Source organism: Idiotropiscis lumnitzeri, chromosome 11 (assembly GCF_059441095.1).
Source record: "Idiotropiscis lumnitzeri isolate Australia: NSW breed Sydney's pygmy pipehorse chromosome 11, RoL_Ilum_1.0, whole genome shotgun sequence".
Classification (NCBI taxonomy): domain Eukaryota; kingdom Metazoa; phylum Chordata; class Actinopteri; order Syngnathiformes; family Syngnathidae; genus Idiotropiscis; species Idiotropiscis lumnitzeri.
Window position 1 is genome coordinate 21,076,987 of NC_142401.1, and position 18,490 is coordinate 21,095,476.

At 41.2% G+C, this 18,490-nt stretch overlaps 2 long non-coding RNA genes across 3 annotated transcripts; one reads left to right on the top strand and one right to left on the bottom strand.

Annotated features, from left to right (window-relative positions):
• Window positions 1-1,487: 1,487 nt before the first annotated feature.
• Window positions 1,488-3,056, bottom strand: LOC148328343 (uncharacterized). Its single transcript, XR_015845842.1, has 2 exons — window positions 2,263-3,056; window positions 1,488-1,734 (listed from the first exon to the last, which is right to left on the bottom strand). It is a non-coding gene; the product is annotated as an uncharacterized LOC148328343 (long non-coding RNA).
• Window positions 3,057-13,616: 10,560 nt separating this feature from the next.
• LOC148328344 (uncharacterized) lies at window positions 13,617-17,824 on the top strand. Of its 2 annotated transcripts, none has more exons than XR_015845789.1 (4): window positions 13,617-13,658; window positions 16,066-16,132; window positions 17,230-17,306; window positions 17,381-17,824. It is a non-coding gene; the product is annotated as an uncharacterized LOC148328344 (long non-coding RNA). The 2 variants fall into 2 exon arrangements; XR_015845788.1 differs by having other exon boundaries at window positions 13,623-15,550.
• Window positions 17,825-18,490: the final 666 nt, after the last annotated feature.

The window sequence follows — 18,490 nt, forward strand, 5'->3', positions numbered from 1 at the left end:
AAGCGGTCGCATATGGCAAGCCGTTTGAGCATTTATTCCATATCCTTGATATCACACATTTGTGTATTTCACTAGTGCGGTCTTTTCCAGCACTAGTAATACATTCAGCCACACTAGTGATGTGATGCCTTTGTCGTACATGTTGCACAGAAACTCTAACAAGTGACTCATTTTTAGCAACTAGTGAGTCTTTTGTGCAACTAGTGCTGGTAGAAGTCTAACTTGTGACACCTAGATGCGCACTAGTAGTGCCAAATTCCCAGCTAGTCATCTTTTTTATGCTCTAGTGGCCCACTGGACCAAACTAGTAATGTTCAAAGTATTACAAGCTAACAGGTAAGTCACAAAAGCGTCAACATGTTAACTAGTTAAACATGGATTATTCTAACATGTTAACTAGTGACTTATGATTGCATGCACTAGACAACTAGTTGGAAATTAAATACCCACTGGTTAACTAGTGAAAGATAAACATCAACTAGTTCACTAGTGAAAGTCCCTTGAAGTCTTGATATTTAACTAGTGAGTCTAAAAAAAATTACTTGTAAACTAGTGATGCCTCAAATATCCACTAGTTACACTAGTGAAAGATTTTGACTGAACTAGTTCCACTAGTGAGTTCCAAAATGTTCACTAGTAGCACTAGTGGATGCCAACCTGCTCACTAGTTAACTGGTGAAATTGTCTTTTTGGATTAACTAGTAAACTACTGATGTCCAAATTTTCACTCGTAGAACTAGTGAAACACAAATTGCTCACTAGTTGCACTAGTTACGCTAAATGCTAATGAGGAGGCGGGAAAGTACCATGAGTGTATGCCTCCTATTGGTTCTCTGATAGGAGCGCCACCCAGCAAAAAATTAACCCTGTAAAGCCTGATCCCGAGTGTCCACAGTTTCTTTTACTGCCTGTTGCTTGGTATATATGCAGAATAAAACATTTTTTCTCAGGGAATGGCTCTCTGGGGGATGTATATTTATTATTTACATGAACATAAGGGGTAATAGTACTGCTAAAAATTCACTCCAATCCACTTTTAGTATACAAAATAAAAGGAATGCAGTATAATGCAGAAGTCCTGCAATTAATTCTGCCTTCACGAGGCTGTGATTTTTCAGTTGTTGAATCTGTTCAAAGTTGATGCGTATTTGTTAAAGATGCTGTAATCTGTATTGTAAATGCGGATTTGGGAGAACAGCACAATAAAATAATATTACAATACTTGATGACATCACCCCCTGCTCGTCTCTAATGATTGTTTGTTGTGGAAAAACAACGGAAGTAAATAAAATACAAAAACACAATCTTCTTACCGTGTAATATCAAATAAATGAATGTGTGTGCATTTTGAGGTTTCTACAATCTTTATTGAAGCCACTGATTGTGTTTTGTTTTTTAAGACAGAAGATGTGACCGAGCAGGTTCGATGTTGGAGGAAATATTAGTTGTGGTTTCACCACTTAATTTCAGACAATGCATATCCAGAATACAGTTGAAAAACATTTTATTGTAAACATAAGTTACATGAAATATATAATTAATTTAACAATGAATAAACGGGATGTTTTTATCAAGATTTCGGGAAGAAGTTGTGTCTCTCCTCCTCCTGGTGTTATTTAGGGAAGCTGATCACCCTTTAGCTTCTATGAACAGCATCGTGCTGCAGAAGATGCGCCGTCAGAAGGGTCCGAATGGAGCTGCTCATCTGCCGTGGGGTCTCCAAGCAGTCAGGACCTATAGTTTGTCCAGTAACATATAGCGCAACCTTATTTATAATACACAGTTACAAAGGAATACAAATACTGCGTGTAATGAAGGCAAGGAAATAATTCAAATATACAAACGCAGCTAGCAAACGATAATGAACGATTATGTTCCAACGTTAATTGAACTCTTGTTCCTACTCTATTAGCTTGTGAGCAATGAACAAACTACACCGTGAAGTCAAAATGTGAGCGTCAAATGCGCGGAAATCTTCATCTTTTGCGGTTCGCTATAAAACTAGCAGCGGCAGATTTCAGAAAGTCCTGCCGGCATGAAGCTGCTCTCGGCGGCAACTGTGAGCGTTGAACTGCCGCCATCCGCCATCAAAACCGGACACAGACATCTCCGAAATCGTTGAAGCAAGTTTTTAAGCAGGGCTTATCTTGATAAATTGACCACACATTTGACGTTTACACCACTACTTTGTCGCCTAAAATAATCGTAAAATCAAATTTGGTATCACATTAAGAGTAATATTTACAAAAAACATTGCAATACCTCTGAAGGTTTTCTCTTCGGCTTAAGTCGCTGGTTGGCACATCATGTATCGTGATTGGCTGTCCGAAAAACAAACGTCATGTCGGATGAATCCTGGGTAATGTAGGATCGTGACAAGGCGTCCGTTGAATAAATATTGAAAAGGCTTGCCGAGGCACGCCATTTGAGTATTTATTCTATGGCCTTGAGCATGCATTTCACACTAGTGCCCCACAGCATTTATGGGCTTACATGTTCACTAGTAAGATACAAAAATGAGCTTACTAGTGAACTAGTGGGCATTTTTATCTTACATGTTCACTAGTAAGATACAAAAATGAGCTTACTAGTGAACTAGTGGGCATTTTTATCTTACATGTTAACTAGTAAGATACAAAAATGAGCTTACTAGTGAACTAGTGGGCATTTTTATCTTACATGTTAACTAGTAAGATACAAAAATGAGCTTACTAGTGAACTAATGGGCATTTTTTAGGTCATGGGGATCAGTAGGAAAGAATGCAATGGTTTTCTATTGGCGGCCCATTTCAAAATAATATAATCTAACCAGTCACTGCTCATGATTTTGGTATACGGTAGTCTGAAATTAGTCACATATGATAACTGTATTTTATATTATGGAATATTTAAAAACTTAATATTTACTACACAGAAAGTATTGTACATGTTTTCTCTTTTATATAACTACATACCTATTTTTACACCAGCCTCTATGTGGAGAGGGAGAGAGAGTAAGATTAATCATAAGTATGAAATGTTTTTATACAATCACTCTTTTCATAACAGGTATTACGGGCTGGCCTCTTAAGGGTTAAAGCGTCAAGCGATCTCATCAAGATATTGACCAATCAAAGTACTTGTCCCGCCTGCTTCATTTGAATGCAGTTCACTAGTGAACATGTTGGTGTATGAGTGATTTTAGAGACAACAATGGTCACATATTTCATTTTACATGTCATCTAGTAAGGTCCAAATGTCCACTAGTGACACTAGTTAAGCTTTTTCCTGGCCTTACTCGTTGACTTGTCAGATTCTCAAATTGCTCAATAGTTCACAAGTAAGGCATAAAATGTCCACTAGTCACACTGGTTGAGATCTTGCCAACCCTACTAGCTGACTAGTGAGGTTCAAAATGTGAACTAGTTTACAAGTAAATACAAAGATAGCCACTAGTTACACTAGTTGGTCTAATTTTTACCCCACTTGTTAACTTGTGAAACACATGTTTTCATTCTAGTGAACTAGTTGAGTCCACAATGAGTCACTAGTTAACGAGTGACACTGATGTCTATTTGACTAGATAACAAGTAGAAGGATTTTTGTCTCACTTGTCAGACACAGAAAAGAACTTGTGCAAGATTTGACTGAACATGTTTGAATTTTCTCCTACATGTTGGCCTTTTATTTTTACTTGTTAAATGTTATGCATCATGAGTGAGGCACTGTGCACAACTCGCACAACAAATATCTAACATGTGGGGATTTTTGGAGTACTAGCTAATGTTTTTTGCATACTAGCTGGCATTTATATCATACTAGTTAACCAAAATTGCTTACTAGTTGATATGTGGGCACAACTTGTGAACTTGTATAGTGTTGTAATTGGGAAACAAATCAACTACTCAAATTTGATGATTTCACTAGTTTACTTGTTGTGCGCACATGTCACCTGGTGCGCAATTTTGTCAAACATGCTCAGTCAAAGTCTGTACAAGTTCAGAATTGAGCCTGACAAGTGAGACAAATGTCATCCACTTGTGAACTAGTGATGTGAAAATAATTGCCACTAGTTTGCTAGTGACTCACTTTGAACCCAAATACTTTACTAGTAAAGGAGTGGAAGAGTTTAAACCTGGCTAGTTTTATTCGATGTCCTGCATCTTGTGTCACTGTTATTCTGTGGAATGCTGTGTGTGTGGCTGGTGAAGTTGGAAAAAGAAAGTGAAAGAATGTGAGGTTTGGGAGGTTTTAGGTCGGTGCCTGGCGCAGACAGATACCTCGAGGGGGAAGGGATGCACAAGAAACTGGACCCTTCAGCCACAAGCAGGACGGGCCACCACTTGAAGAAAGACCAAGAGAAGCAAGCTAAAGTTAACTGCAGCATACACATAGCCAATAGAATCATGCCAGGATGCCTTTGTCTCTGTGTCATTTGCATATTGTGTCTATAAATTAATGCTGAACAGCGAAGACAGAGAGAGCTGTATTGAGAGGGACCCAAACTCAAGTTGTAGATTTGTGTGTTAGGAATAAATCCACTCGTGTGTGAAAATGCCGGCTTCCTGATACCTTTCTATTGCAGAACGAGCGCGCATATTGTTGGATGAGTGAGAGTTGGGTAAAGTCACAAATTGGAGTCAGATTATTAATTTGAGTTTACATTGGTTTAAAATTAAATTCTAACATTGATTTAAAGATAAATTCCAACAATTATGGTGACGCCGACGCGATGCATGAGAGGTAAAAGAAGTTTGGAACTTCGAGAAAAACCACATGAGACTGGGTCTCGCACGTCCACACCAGGTGACGACCTGAGAAAGGATAAAGTATAAAAGAGCCACACATCCGACCATCTTTCCTCTTGGGCCCACAGTGAAACAAGGTAAGCAGAACCCTTTCAAATTCTGCACATTGGCAACGCTAAATTATAAGAGGAAGGAGGAGCGGAACGTAGTAAGCGTAAAAGTGTTGGACGCTATTAGGGTGTAAAATCTGGGATTTACCTTCTAGCATAATTAATGGCGCAAAAGTAAAGTAGTATAGTTAAAAAAAAATAATAAAAAGTGTTACAGTGTGGACGTTAGTAGGGTCTGAAATCTGGGATTTACCTACTAGAATAGTTTGGAACTATTCGTGGTTAAGATACGGTATAAAATCTGGGATTTACGTATCGGGACACGGTTTAAAATCTGGGATTTACGTGTCTGTGTGGAAGCTGTGTGAATGTGAAGGCTAAAATTGTTCTGCGTAAGAAGTGGTTGGGACACACACGAGTGGATTTCAAGATGGCGAAGGAGAGTAAGTGTGATAGTGGTCTCGGGTGTGGCACGGAGATTAAGGATAAATTCATAAAAATGAAACATAAAAAAGAGAAGAAAAACATGAAGTAGGGATGAAATAAGAAAAGAGAAGAAATTGTGTCAGTGTAGAGATTGGAAGTTCAATAAGAAAAGAGAAAGGAACAATTAATGTTCCATTGAAAGGAGGATGATTAAACAGGCAGTATTGAAGAAGGTGTGACTTGAACAAATGAAAAGGATAAGAATTAGGGTCTGCTGTAAGGAGGAATTGAAGAAATAAATATTTTATGTTTCATACTTTAGTTGATGGTCTTTCTATTAAGGTAACTGTAATTAGTAACTGGAATGAAATGCACAGATGGAAATGACACAAAGAAAAAAAAATTGGTGTTATGAAATCATAATTGAATGAAGCTTTTGAGAGCATGAGAAAACTTTGCAAGAGCATAGGTGGTTCCTGACTTTGTAGTTTGTGATTTGATACCTTGATTGTTTGAGTGGCTTTGGTAAGGCTACAGTGAATTTGGAAAATTAAAGGAAAAAATAAGAGTGAGAAAGATTTTACAGAAGGCAATGGGTAGAGGTGTAATCGTAAAATCATGAGTGTGCTCTAACAAAGAGTTAACAGCTCTTTGAAGTTAGATGCTCGTTCCCAAGTAGGGGGAGGAAGTCAGAGAAAGAGGATGAAGTGATTGAAAAAGTGGAAGAAAAGACGGAATGTCTGAGAGGCATTTATCCACAGTTGCCAGACTCGCAACAGTATGTGTTTGAGCCGCCGCCCGATCCGACGGCGCCATTAATGGGGGGGGAGCAGAATGGTTTGAGATGCAAAAGATAACGATTCACAGATGACACCAGCGACCATACAATTGATCGAACAGGCTGTGAATAATGAGAGAGAGGGTGCAAGGAGAACAGCAGGGGAGTGTGGAGACGCCCGTGCTGGCCCCGGGGGGGGAAGCACCAGCAGGAACATGTAAACATTTCAGACACAAGAGGAAAAACAGGCATCAATGGCAGTCGTTAACTGATTGAAAAGGAAGATATGCCTTTTGGTGCTCTCGAAAGAAGGTCACAGTCTTTTTGTTTCAGAGGTGTGTCTCAGCACCCCCCCCTCGATGTTGCAGACGTTGATCTAATCTTCAGGCATCTGCCTCTCATTGAGGTGTGGAGCAGTTTTATTTTACAGTGCTAGTGTAGTAAGGTACGGGATAAAATATATGTATTCAACCTAACAATAAATACAAATTAGCAGGGAATTAGAACACAAGTTAAATACTGAAACATGCAGGGGATGCCTGAGGAACAGCAGGGCGGCGACAATCTTATTAAAATGTAAATTTTTAAGCAAAGGGATTATGGTTTTGGGATAAGTTTTAAGTGAAGTATTCTATGAACATGTTGAAAGAAAATCTTTGGAAAGGGGAATATCTAGCCATTGGAGATTGGTTTACCAAATATAAAGTTGGACTAAATAGTTTTGTAGATGATTTATTAACTGATGTGTATTAAATGTGACAAAGGTGGAAGACAGATGTTTTTTTTTTTGACTGTACGACGCGAACGCTGACATGACAATTTTAGAGGATATGACATCATTCCATAAATACCAGACTGCTAACATTCGCATCTATGAGCTGTTTGATGTCACAGGTGCAGTTTCGTCAGCTACGTCCTTGGCATACGCGGGCTAAATTAAGGCAAAATTATGGATCTGCCAGCACAAATCTCAGTGAAATCAAGGCGGACGCGCCAAGGGAGGGGTCTCTGTGTGGAATTGGAAAGTATCGTTTGGTGAATGAAAGTGTGAAAGAAAAAGTGTTTGGATGCATATGTGGTTTGAGTGAATGTTTAAGGGACGGGCCTCAGGACAGAAAATTGTTTGAGGTCACCGGCAAGCCCTTACAGTACTTAGGATGCGATGGGTGGACAGGCCTGATCAACCTGAATCCCTATTGCACTCCCGAGTATTGATTTTCAAATTGTTTTTGGAGAAAGATTGGAGTAATTAAATTCAAGCATCAAGTGAATGATTGATTGACGTTATTACACAAAATTTATGCAAAACTGAAAGTTTTGGAAGGAAGATAATTTGTCTCTTCTCACTGGCAATTGCCACACCTCCAGTTATCTCCACAGGTTTGAGGTGACATGTGACCAGTGTGACCAGAAGGCCAGAGAATGCTTCAAATAGCGCCTCACCACTACCATCCCAGAGGTTCTCCTCAACAAGGAGGGAGATATAAGATATATTCACATTGGATGCGCGACTAGATAACACACACCCAGTCCAGGATAGGGCAAAATTTTCTTGGATTGTTCAGACTTTTCCATATAATACAGCACCACAGCAGTGATACTTGAAGTTAATGTCGAATTAGTGGCACTGTTTTTATGGAAAATTACTCACTTAACGCAAGGGTAAGTTGTTGTAGAGGAGATATTTCAGACATATATGACCCTGAAGTGGTCTCAAGCACGTGTCTCATGTTGGATGTATGAAATTTTATTCTGATATTTTCCATTGTAACGTATTTCATTGTATTTAGGACTAAGACATTGTAAAACATTGTTTGGAAGAACTTATAGAATACCTCAAATTTAAGAACAAATGGGAAATAGTTGTTAAAGCAACTTTAGCTGACCATATGTGAAAAGTGTTAGGAAAACAAAAGACAGGCGCAAATTTAGAGTGACAAAGCTCTTTCCGTCTCCCAGCAGGGCAGTAATCTAGTAAAGCCAGGATACTGGGTGCTTGTAAGAAGTTTGAAGATAAGACATTCGTAATTACCCAAGGGGGAAGGAGGCGTTAGTAACAGCTCTCACAGCTGTAAAGATAGCAGAAAGGTCAACATTGGTTTATTCGACACGTTGTAAAGAGGTCACACGTTGTAAAGAGGTCACGTTGGTTGAAATCTCCTACAAAGGAGACACCAGACTAAGAGGTTTATACAGAGTTACAAGCGGGACAAAATTTATTTAAGAGGAACTGTCCTCACTTGAGGCCGAGGCCAGACCTGCTGACCAGCATGATGGTCACCAGCTAAGTGGGGACACCTCAGGTGAGATTGGCCGTGCCGTGCATCAGATATTTCTGGCCCGTTGGGGTCGATGTTGCTGTGTCTTTCAGGTGTGGAAGGGGGAGACAGGCCTGGTCTATGTGGCCAGGGCGAGATGTGAATAGAGTGAGACTTCCGGCAGTGACCCATCCAATAATGTCGACATTACACAGCTGTTCCAGTTGGCCGTCCACAAGGGCGTGCCCCTCCCAGTGGCAGAAATCAGGCGAAATAGTCCATCAATGAGAAATGCTACTCGGGCTAAGTAGAACACATTTTGTACAGAATTTTGCACGACATCAGAAAAGGAAAATATGGGATTGGATTAAGGAGCGTGACTAAAATTATTGTACTTGCAGGTTTAGAAGGCCAAGAGAGATAAGAAAAAAGGAGGCAGCTGCTCCTTCCACTTCTGCTGCTTCTGGGCAAGGTTCGGGTGACGCAGCGCCACAGAAGACTGGCTGCTGTCCATAGCAGGCCAGTCAACGAGGTTGGGATTGCAGTAACAGAGGTATGGGTGATTACAGACGGGGGTTGTGAGTGGGGTGTGCTCTTGCTGCGGGGTGTGGGGTCACTGGGTGATGAGCTGTCCATGCCGAGCCACTTTCTGGAATGTGCCGTCCTCCGGTGCCATATCTGTCACAAAGAGCTCCACCAGCGCAGGGGGCGCCACCGTTACCCACTCCCAACGCACTTGACACAAACCCGCTCGTACCCCATTCCATGACAGGGGGCAGCGGAGCTTCAGCATTCGAGGACTAGCAGGTCCTAGCAGTCCGGGGACGGTGGATGGACAAGTTTTCGATGGTGCTGGATATTGGGGCGAGCTATGAGCTCCTTCCGCAACCCCCACTGAGCCATGTGGACTCTCAAGATTGCCTGAGTCACTGCCATTGACTGAACGAACACTGGAATTCGAGTGGCATTCCCGGATGGGACTGAACTTGACTCTGCACATCCGTCGGAGGGAGCATATGTCGTGCTCTCTTCCTTCCCAGTGGCTAAACTGAACTGAAACATTTGAGGGCAGCTCTGAAACCTGGTTCCCATCCTCCCGCGGTGGGTATGCCCTGTTCTTGCTCTGGTCTGAGTGGTTTAGCAACCGCCACCCTTTCAATTCACCGATTGACATATCACATTGTACATGTGATCACAAACATGATTTGGTTTATCAAAAATGCACTCATCCAAATTTAGTCATGAGTGCATCTTGCGTTAGAATTATATATTTGTTATGTCTACCTGCGTTGCCTCGCACGCGTGCCTTGTCCCTGGACAGCGGAAATGGTATGAATTGTTTACTTTCGCCGAGCCACAAATCGCATTGAATATTGATGAGCGTCATCTTACTAGAGGTCTAGACCCCATAGTTGTTGCACAATCGGGAGATCATATATCAGCACCGACTACAAATTCTTTGGTTTTGGGAACATTACTAAATTTCAAAATTTCCAGGGAAGGGTCGCTCGGAAATGGTAGTTCTGTGTGTGTCTCTGCTAGAGGTGTTGTGGACCCAGGGCCCGACTGATTTGGGGCTCGGCTCCACAGCTCCGCGATTGTTTTTACTGTCTCTACCCCCTCCCCCAGTTGACAGAATCAGTGTGGGCACAGCCTGTAGGTGGATTGAGCCAATCATGAGACAATAGGAGGTGAAGACTGCAGCGGTCTTGGAGCTGTCTATGTCTTGTAGAGCACCTTTTCTTCCCATAAAAAAAAAAAAGAAAAAATAGAGGTTTAATTCGGTATCTGCGTTATTATAGTTTTGGGATTTTTTATTTTAAGCATAAATGGTTACTATTTCATTTGTGTTGCTTTAAAATTTGTCAATTAACAGTCAAAATTGGAGCGTTAGCTCGAGGTTTAATTTGTAATCTCGGAACACAGTTAGATATTTGAACTCAGTGAACTCAGCATCACTGGAGTCGGACATCGCTCCGTACATCAACCTCCGGGTGCTTTCCCGGAGGTGGACTCAATCTCGCTGATAAGGACAGTTTAGAGTTCTGGCTAGAACCTGACACGCCATCCAATTGGGAACTACAGGACAAAAGTGGTACCATAGCTCACAGTTGCGCCCGGCCCCAGTATTTGTGCCCGCCATGGTTGAGCTTAGAGGTTGACCGCCCGGACGGGCAGGTCAAGAGAGGGAATGTGTAGATGGCATGAATTGGATCAAAGTCAGACACTTTCACACTTTCGAGTCTGAACAAAGACGATGACGATGCAAATGTTTAACTTATTGACTATTTTGCTTGCTGGCGTGTGCTTTGTGTGGACGATGTTGGCGTTTGAACATAGGATGCGGGATGACAGAAGTGATGGAGCGAAAGGAGCATGTAATGGAATGGTATGGTATGGAGCAGAGCGAGATGATGGTAAGACGCTGACACAGACACAACAACTACTGCTAAATCTGAAATGTAAACAACCGACACAGGTGAACACTTGGGTACAATTTTAATTGGACACACCCATGGAATGATGTGGGAATAAAAAAGAAAGAGCCTATTTTTGACACCCAAGTTGCAAAACAAAAGTTCACCTGCCTAAAAGTTAAATGGGACTGGTCCTGGGATTGGAAATCTCCAGGAGTCATGGTGTCATGAAAATGTGTCTTTGCCAGTAGGAATCCCTCTCGCTCGTGATGATGTTTGGCTGTGGTGTGGAGAGAAAGTGCTGTACGATAGGCTTCCCACCAATGCCTCAGGTAAGTGCGCCCTGGTAACGCTGATCATGCCAGTTAGTGTGACAGCCTTAGATCTGGCCAAAATGGAGTGGGAAGGTGTTGGACAATGGGGAAGAGTCCCCTTCCTTAACAGGAAGAGAAGGGACATGCAAGAATGGTTGAATGCAGGAGATCCCACGTATATAGATGCAATTGGAGTTCCAAGAGGGATCCCTGACGAGTATAAATTGGTGGATCAAATTGCGGCAGGATGGGAGAGTATTTTCCTGTTTGTTACGGTAAACAAAAATGTGGACCGGATTAATTATGTTGATTATAATGTCCAACGATTGGCGAACTTCACCACCTCGGCACTCCAGGCAGTGCATGAGCAATTGGCTGCCACGTCTCTTATGGCATTCCAGAACAGAATAAGCTTAGATATGGTGTTAGCCGAAAGAGGAGGAGTGTGTGGTATTTTTGGGGATCAGTGTTGTACTCTGATTCCCAACAAAACATCTCCTGACGGTCGCCTTACCAAGGCATTGGAGGGTCTGCGCGCGTTAAGTGACAAAATGAAGGAGCACTCAGGTGTGGACACCAGTTGGTATTCTGACTGGTTAAACATCTTTGGCAAATATAAAAGCTTGATTGCATCAGTACTGATTTCTATCGCTGTGTTTGCCGCTATTATGGTGTTATGTGGATGTTGTTGTATTCCATGTGTCAGATCATTAACTGTTAAGACAATTGAACGCACGTTGGGGCCACTCCCTCCTGTTGGCCAGTACATGATGATCCCTTAGTAGGACCCCCAGGAGGGGGGGGGGGGACAGCTGTGGCCCTACGGGAGTCCGGGATGTGAGTATGTGTAGATGGCCTCAGCGACCTGAGGCCATGAGGAGGAAATGAAATTTTCTACGGATTTTCTACTAGAATGACATTTTCTATTGATTTTTAAGTTTTAATAATTTTCTATTGATTTTTAATTTTTTACTAATTTTCTATTGAGCTTTACCTCACCTTCTATGGATTTATAGTTGTTACTAATTTTTCGTTGTTTTATTTTTAGCTCGTGTTTAACAATAAAATGAGGGGTTCGAGTGATGACCTCAGTTGTCTGAGGTCATGAGAGGGAATAAAGGAGTGGAAGAGTTTAAACCTGGCTAGTTTTATTCGATGTCCTGCATCTTGTGTCACTGTTATTCTGTGGAATGCTGCGTGTGTGGCTGGTGAAGTTGGAAAAAGAAAGTGAAAGAATGTGAGGTTTGGGAGGTTTTAGGTCGGTGCCTGGCGCAGACAGATACCTCGAGGGGGAAGGGATGCACAAGAAACTGGACCCTTCAGCCACAAGCAGGAGGGGCCACCACTTGAAGAAAGACCAAGAGAAGCAAGCTAAAGTTAACTGCAGCATACACATAGCCAATAGAATCATGCCAGGATGCCTTTGTCTCTGTGTCATTTGCATATTGTGTCTATAAATTAATGCTGAACAGCGAAGACAGAGAGAGCTGTATTGAGAGGGACCCAAACTCAAGTTGTAGATTTGTGTGTTAGGAATAAATCCACTCGTGTGTGAAAATGCCGGCTTCCTGATACCTTTCTATTGCAGAACGAGCGCGCATATTGTTGGATGAGTGAGAGTTGGGTAAAGTCACAAATTGGAGTCAGATTATTAATTTGAGTTTACATTGGTTTAAAATTAAATTCTAACATTGATTTAAAGATAAATTCCAACACTAGTTAGAATACATGTGGTTTACTAGTTAACAAGAGAGGTCAAAATGAGCACAACTAGTGTAACTAGTGGATATCTCAGCATGTACTTGTTCACTAGTTAATATTTTGAGCCTCTCTAGTTAACTTGTAAGGCCAAAATAGATTGCAAGTATTTAAGTAGTTTGGCTTTATGCATTCACTAGTCAACATGTACCCCACAAGAGGCAGCTGCTAGTAAACTAGCTTCAGTTCCCCAGGACCACTTGTCAACTAGTGTAAAACATGCACTAATAAAGTGGGTGGGACAATGACAAAAGCTGAATTCTGATTAGTGCATTTAACTGTAGAGCCAATAGGAATCCTGGATGCACACATCTGCCCCACCTTCTCATTAGTTTTTTGTGTAACTAGTTGACTAGAGAGCAGTTTGGCATCCACTCGTTCAACTAGTAAACATTTTGGACCTCACTAGTTGAACTAGTTCAGTCAAAATTTCTCACTAGTGCAACTAGTGGAAATTTGGAGTATCACTAGTTGACAAGTAACATTTTTGAAAGTTACTAGTTAAATATCAAGGCTTAAAGGGCTTTCACAAGTGAACTAGTAAGTATTTTTGCCGTTACTAGTTAACTAGTGAGTATTTTCGCTCTCACTAGTGAACTAGTGTAGGAAATCATATGTCACTAGTTAACATGTTGGAATAATCCACATTTTACTAGTTACATGTTGCTGAAAATGAGTCACTTGTCAGAGTTTCTGTGCAACTAGTACGACAGAGGGCATCACTAGTGTAGCTGAATGTATAACTAGTGCTGGAAAAGACCGCACTAGTGAAATACACAAATGTGTGATATCAAGGATATGGAATAAATGCTCAAACGGCTTGCCATAGTCGCACTTAATTTTTAGCCCACTACGATGTCTTGAGAAAACGTAAGTGACACTTCGGTCCTTGCGAAAACATGTCGTTATTACATTTAAATTAATCAACTCATAAAAATGACTGTTTATGATTGTAACTTTATCAAAACTAACTTTGGTCATTCAACCGAATGAAGTGCAGCGCTGCTCGACCTAAGTCAAACCTGCTCGTCTCCCTAAATTACTCGGGCACCTGTAAGTGCACACTAAAAATGCAGTTTCAAGGTAATATCTGTTTGTGTATTTCTCTCTGATATGCATCCATATTCGTGTGTCTGTGAGTAGTTTATTCTTTTTATTATTTTCTTAGAATAAAAAAAATATCTATCCAGTAGAAGTTATGCTCATTACCATTGCCCAATGTGTGAAGGAACAGTAATGAGGAGCGATAACATTGAGGCACACCTCAAGGCTTGCCAAAAAGCTGGACAATTAAGCCCCAACAACTTGTATGAATGAGGGGGTTTCAAAGACCCATCCCAATAATGAAAGGAATCAACGAGATAGTCATTTCTCCCTGACATACAAATCGCGGACCTGATACCAAGTTTGCTTTCTATTTAAGAAAAAATTCAGTGGCACTTGATTCAACTAATCAGATAGCTTTGACCTGGAGGGGGGACTATGTACTCACCAACTACACAGCTTTGTAATTGCGTTGATTTTGCGTTGTAGAGTGTGGTCATCCTTTCTCTCAAAAATTATGTTGAAATGTCATTGCCTATAATTACAGGTTATGAAGCCAACACAGAGAAACATTGTGTTTTTGGACTCCAAATGTGCACATGCACAGTTTGGGTTAGGTGATAAGGAAATGAAACAACTTAATGCCCAGTTCTTTCTAATGTGTGCGCTTTTCTGCGATCAAAGTCTTCTTTCGTGCTTTCCCTTTTATTTACCAGACCATGTTCTTTGCAGAACTGATTTGGTATTCAGCCAACCTAAAAAGTCAACAATTCTTTTGAATGACTACTGCATGTTTTGTTGTGTTGGTTGTGTGGTTTGCGAGCACTTGTGGTGTGGTGGTGGGCTGCATGGACAGATGTTTTTACAATTCATCCATAAGAAGATCTTAATTATGCTTTCTTTTGAAATTTAGAAGCTTCTGCCAGAAGATTAATCCAGGACATTGGAATGAAAGAATGATTTGATACATATATGTTGAAAGATAATGTGTAACAAGACCTAACCCTCTAACTTCTCTCATTTTGTCCAGGGCAACCATTTGGGCTTGATTGTGGCATCTTTATTATTTTTTTATGATTATTATTTTTCATTCATTGTCCTACCTGTATGTTAAGATTTTCTTTTTCTCCCAGTTGTTGGAATTTCTAACTTTAAATGTACCAAAAGTTTACCAAAATAGTTCGAATTAATTATCTGACTCCATTAATGGTTAACCAAACACGACCTTCATTCATCCAACAATTATGCGCGCTCGTTTTTGAGAGAAAGATGACCAGGAAGCCGGCAACTTCACACGGGGGCGGATTTATTCCTAACACGAGATCTAATACAAAGCCTGGGGCTCGGTTCCTACCATTACAGCTCTGCGCGTCCCTGTACCCAACAGAGGACGACGCCCCCCCCCCCCGAGTTGCCCAGGATCATTTATACATTTCAGCAAACAAAGCAAAGATATCCTACTATTCTACTATTGGCTATGTGTCATCTGCAGTTAACTTTAGCTTTCTCTTAGTGGACGTCTTCTGCCCGCAAGGTGACGTGTCGGCTCTTCCCACGGTGTGCGCCAAGGCAGTTGTTTGTGCGCTCCACTGCCCATGAACCACTGGATCTGTTATTCTGCTCTCACGGTCGACCGTGTGACCATCTCACACAACAACAGCCGGGTGGCCTTGATCGAAGTCCGGGACCCTTCGCGTCTGCACACTCAGTTCTCCGACGTGCGGCTCATCCTGCACAAAACATCTGCCACCCATGCAATTTCACACAGCCTGGCCTGACCTTTTCTCATGCATTGAATTAAAGCCCAATCAGTATATATCTTTATTGCATTAAACTGAATACATGTCACTTGTAGTCAAGCTTATAAAATCCTTTACAGTAAATTCTTTACCAAGTCCTGGATGTCCCTATGACGTCACCACTGTAAATTACCTATCTTTGTTTATTTATTTTTTTAAGTAAGCTCTAGAAGACTTTGACAACTTGACTATACGTTCTGATGCAGCATGTGTCACATCCCAAATGTTCTTTTAGTTATAGCAGCTTGTAAATTTAACAAAAGTGTGGCTCAAAACTAACAAAGGTTGAAGCCAGTGTCAACGTTAAAGACACATTTACACTGGAAGTGGAGTTGTCATTTGTTTTCACTCCTTGTGTGTTTTCTACTCACTTGACTCAAAGATAAAAGATGATATTTTTTGGATTATGTTTTTTTTTGTTTTGTTTATTTTAGTCTGCCATGCCGTCATTGAGAAAAAGGGGCTCTATACTACTAATGGAGAATATTTCAGCATTGGCAGGTTTGACTTTTTGACTTAAAATTGTCTATGTTATCCTTGTTTTAAAAAGTTCATTTCATGTCTCATTTCGGGTATGGGAAATTATTTGCGCACTGGACGGATGCTTCAAAAGACGGATGCTTCAATGGTATTTGTGTGAGGTGAAATCCCTCCTGTGTTCCGACCTCTGAACCACCAGCTGGACAACACTTCTAAGGGTGATTTCAATTGTCACCAATATTATCATTTATGGCAGCACGGTGGACAACTGGTTAGCATGATGGCCTCACAGTGCAGAGGTCGTGGGTACGACTCCGTCTCCGACCTTCCTTTGTGGAGTTTGCGTGTTCTCCCCGTGCCTGCGTGCGTTTCCTCTGGGTACTCCGGTTTCCTCCCACATTCCAAAAACATGCATGGCCGGTTGATTTGACACTCTAAATTGCCCCTAGATATGAGTGTGAGTGCTGATGGTTGTTTGTCTAGGCGTGCCCTGCGATTGGTTGGCAACCAGTTCAGGGTGTGCCCCGCCCACTCACAGAAGATAGCTGGGATAGGCTCCAGCACCCCCCCGTGAACCTTGTAAGGAGAAGCGGTACTGATAATGGATGGATGGATTTTCATTTATTTTTTTAAGCCCACTTGAAAAAAAAGAAATGTATTTTTTTCACTGAGAAATCGTTCCTAATGGTGAAAAAACAAAAAAATCTATTCACCATGACAGTTTTGGGGAAATACGTTCTACAATAGTCTAGTACTGGGCAAGTGAAGTGTTGCTTGGTGGTCTGACGCGCTGGTGCCTTTGTTTACTTGATGCCTGCCTGTCCCAATTAACAGAGAGGACTTACGTAAATTTCTAAAATGTTCATTTATCTATAATTTTCCAAAACTTACAATCTCCACCAAAGCGGTCAAAAACCTGTATGCCTTTCCTAGTCAGCACGTGTACACCCTTTCTTTGTCCTCTTTTATAATCTAAGTGACAGCACCACACAGTGCTCAACACAAGTAATAGAAATAAACATTTGGCCCATATTTGGCTTCTATACGTTTTTTAAAACTTTCATTCTCTTGACTTAAAAAAATTTATTTGACTAATGAAAAAAATGTTTTTTTTTAAGAGGAACAACAAGATCAGCAACAACTTCTATCAGATGTACCCACATGTGACAAAGTTGGAGATGTAACAGATGATGTAGTAAGTGCCACGTGAACTACTGGATACTCAAAGGAAAATCTGTCATGTTGTTATCAAACCTTTTTTCCCCATAGAAAACACTGGTGTAGAAAGCCAAAAAAGCAGCTACGTTGGTTGACAAACACCATCAGCTGTTTTTGTCAAGGGTGGAACTACTTCCAATTGTCACCATGGAGGAAGTGGTGGAGACAATGGAAATACGATCCAAGTATTTTGGCCGTGAGGAGGACCTGAATGGGGAGCAAAAACAGCTGATCTTGGCTCCATTAATATTCACTTTCTCTTTATGAAGACCATTCTATGAAGACTGTTGGCACTCTGTTTCAAGACATTGGGAGGTTCATGGTGTACACCCAACGTAAAATTGAATAAAAATTCAAATTCTAAGTATTAAAATTTTTACTTCGAACACTTCTCTTTCTTCCCTGATTTTAAGGAAGACCTCGCAAACTATTCAAGTTTGCATTGTATAACACCGCATTACCTGTTAACCGTTGCCACTCAGCATCCATTGCAGCCTGGTCATCCTGGAAGGGGGATTATCAAAGTCAAGAAAAGACTATCTTAACTGACAGTGTAGTCTATTTTCTTTGAAGACCTGGTTGTCTCCGCATCCTCCCAGAGAGGCTGCCGAGAAAGGCTGGATTAGTGATCGAAATAAACTTCTGACACAGCCATTTTGTTCGACAATGATTTTATTCTGGTTACATGCCGATGTCAAAGTGTTTACTTATAAAGTTGTATTGTATTACATATGCATTACCTTCTTCGAAAACATCTAAGTCTTTTGATCTCCACCAAAACACTTACAGTGTCAGTGTCACCTCTCTGTTTTTGAGAGCCAACTGGTGACCTCGGAATACAATAAAGTCCCCCTCCTTTCCTGAGGATAATATGATTACAAGTTATTTTACGCATTTACTGTCAGGTTTGCTCGCCGGACGGCGAGGAGGAGGTGGACCCAGAAAGCGAGGAAGCAGGGAAACGGATAAACTTAAAGGGAATTTATTCAATGAAACAAACAAGGACAAACAACGTGGCGTGGACAAACTAAACGTGACTAAATAGAACGAAAGAAGACAAGTGACGAGGATCGTGACATAACACAAGGGACCGTGGGCATGAGCACGGGGCATGAGCATGGAGCATGGAGCATGGAGCATGGAGCATGGAGCAGGAGCGAG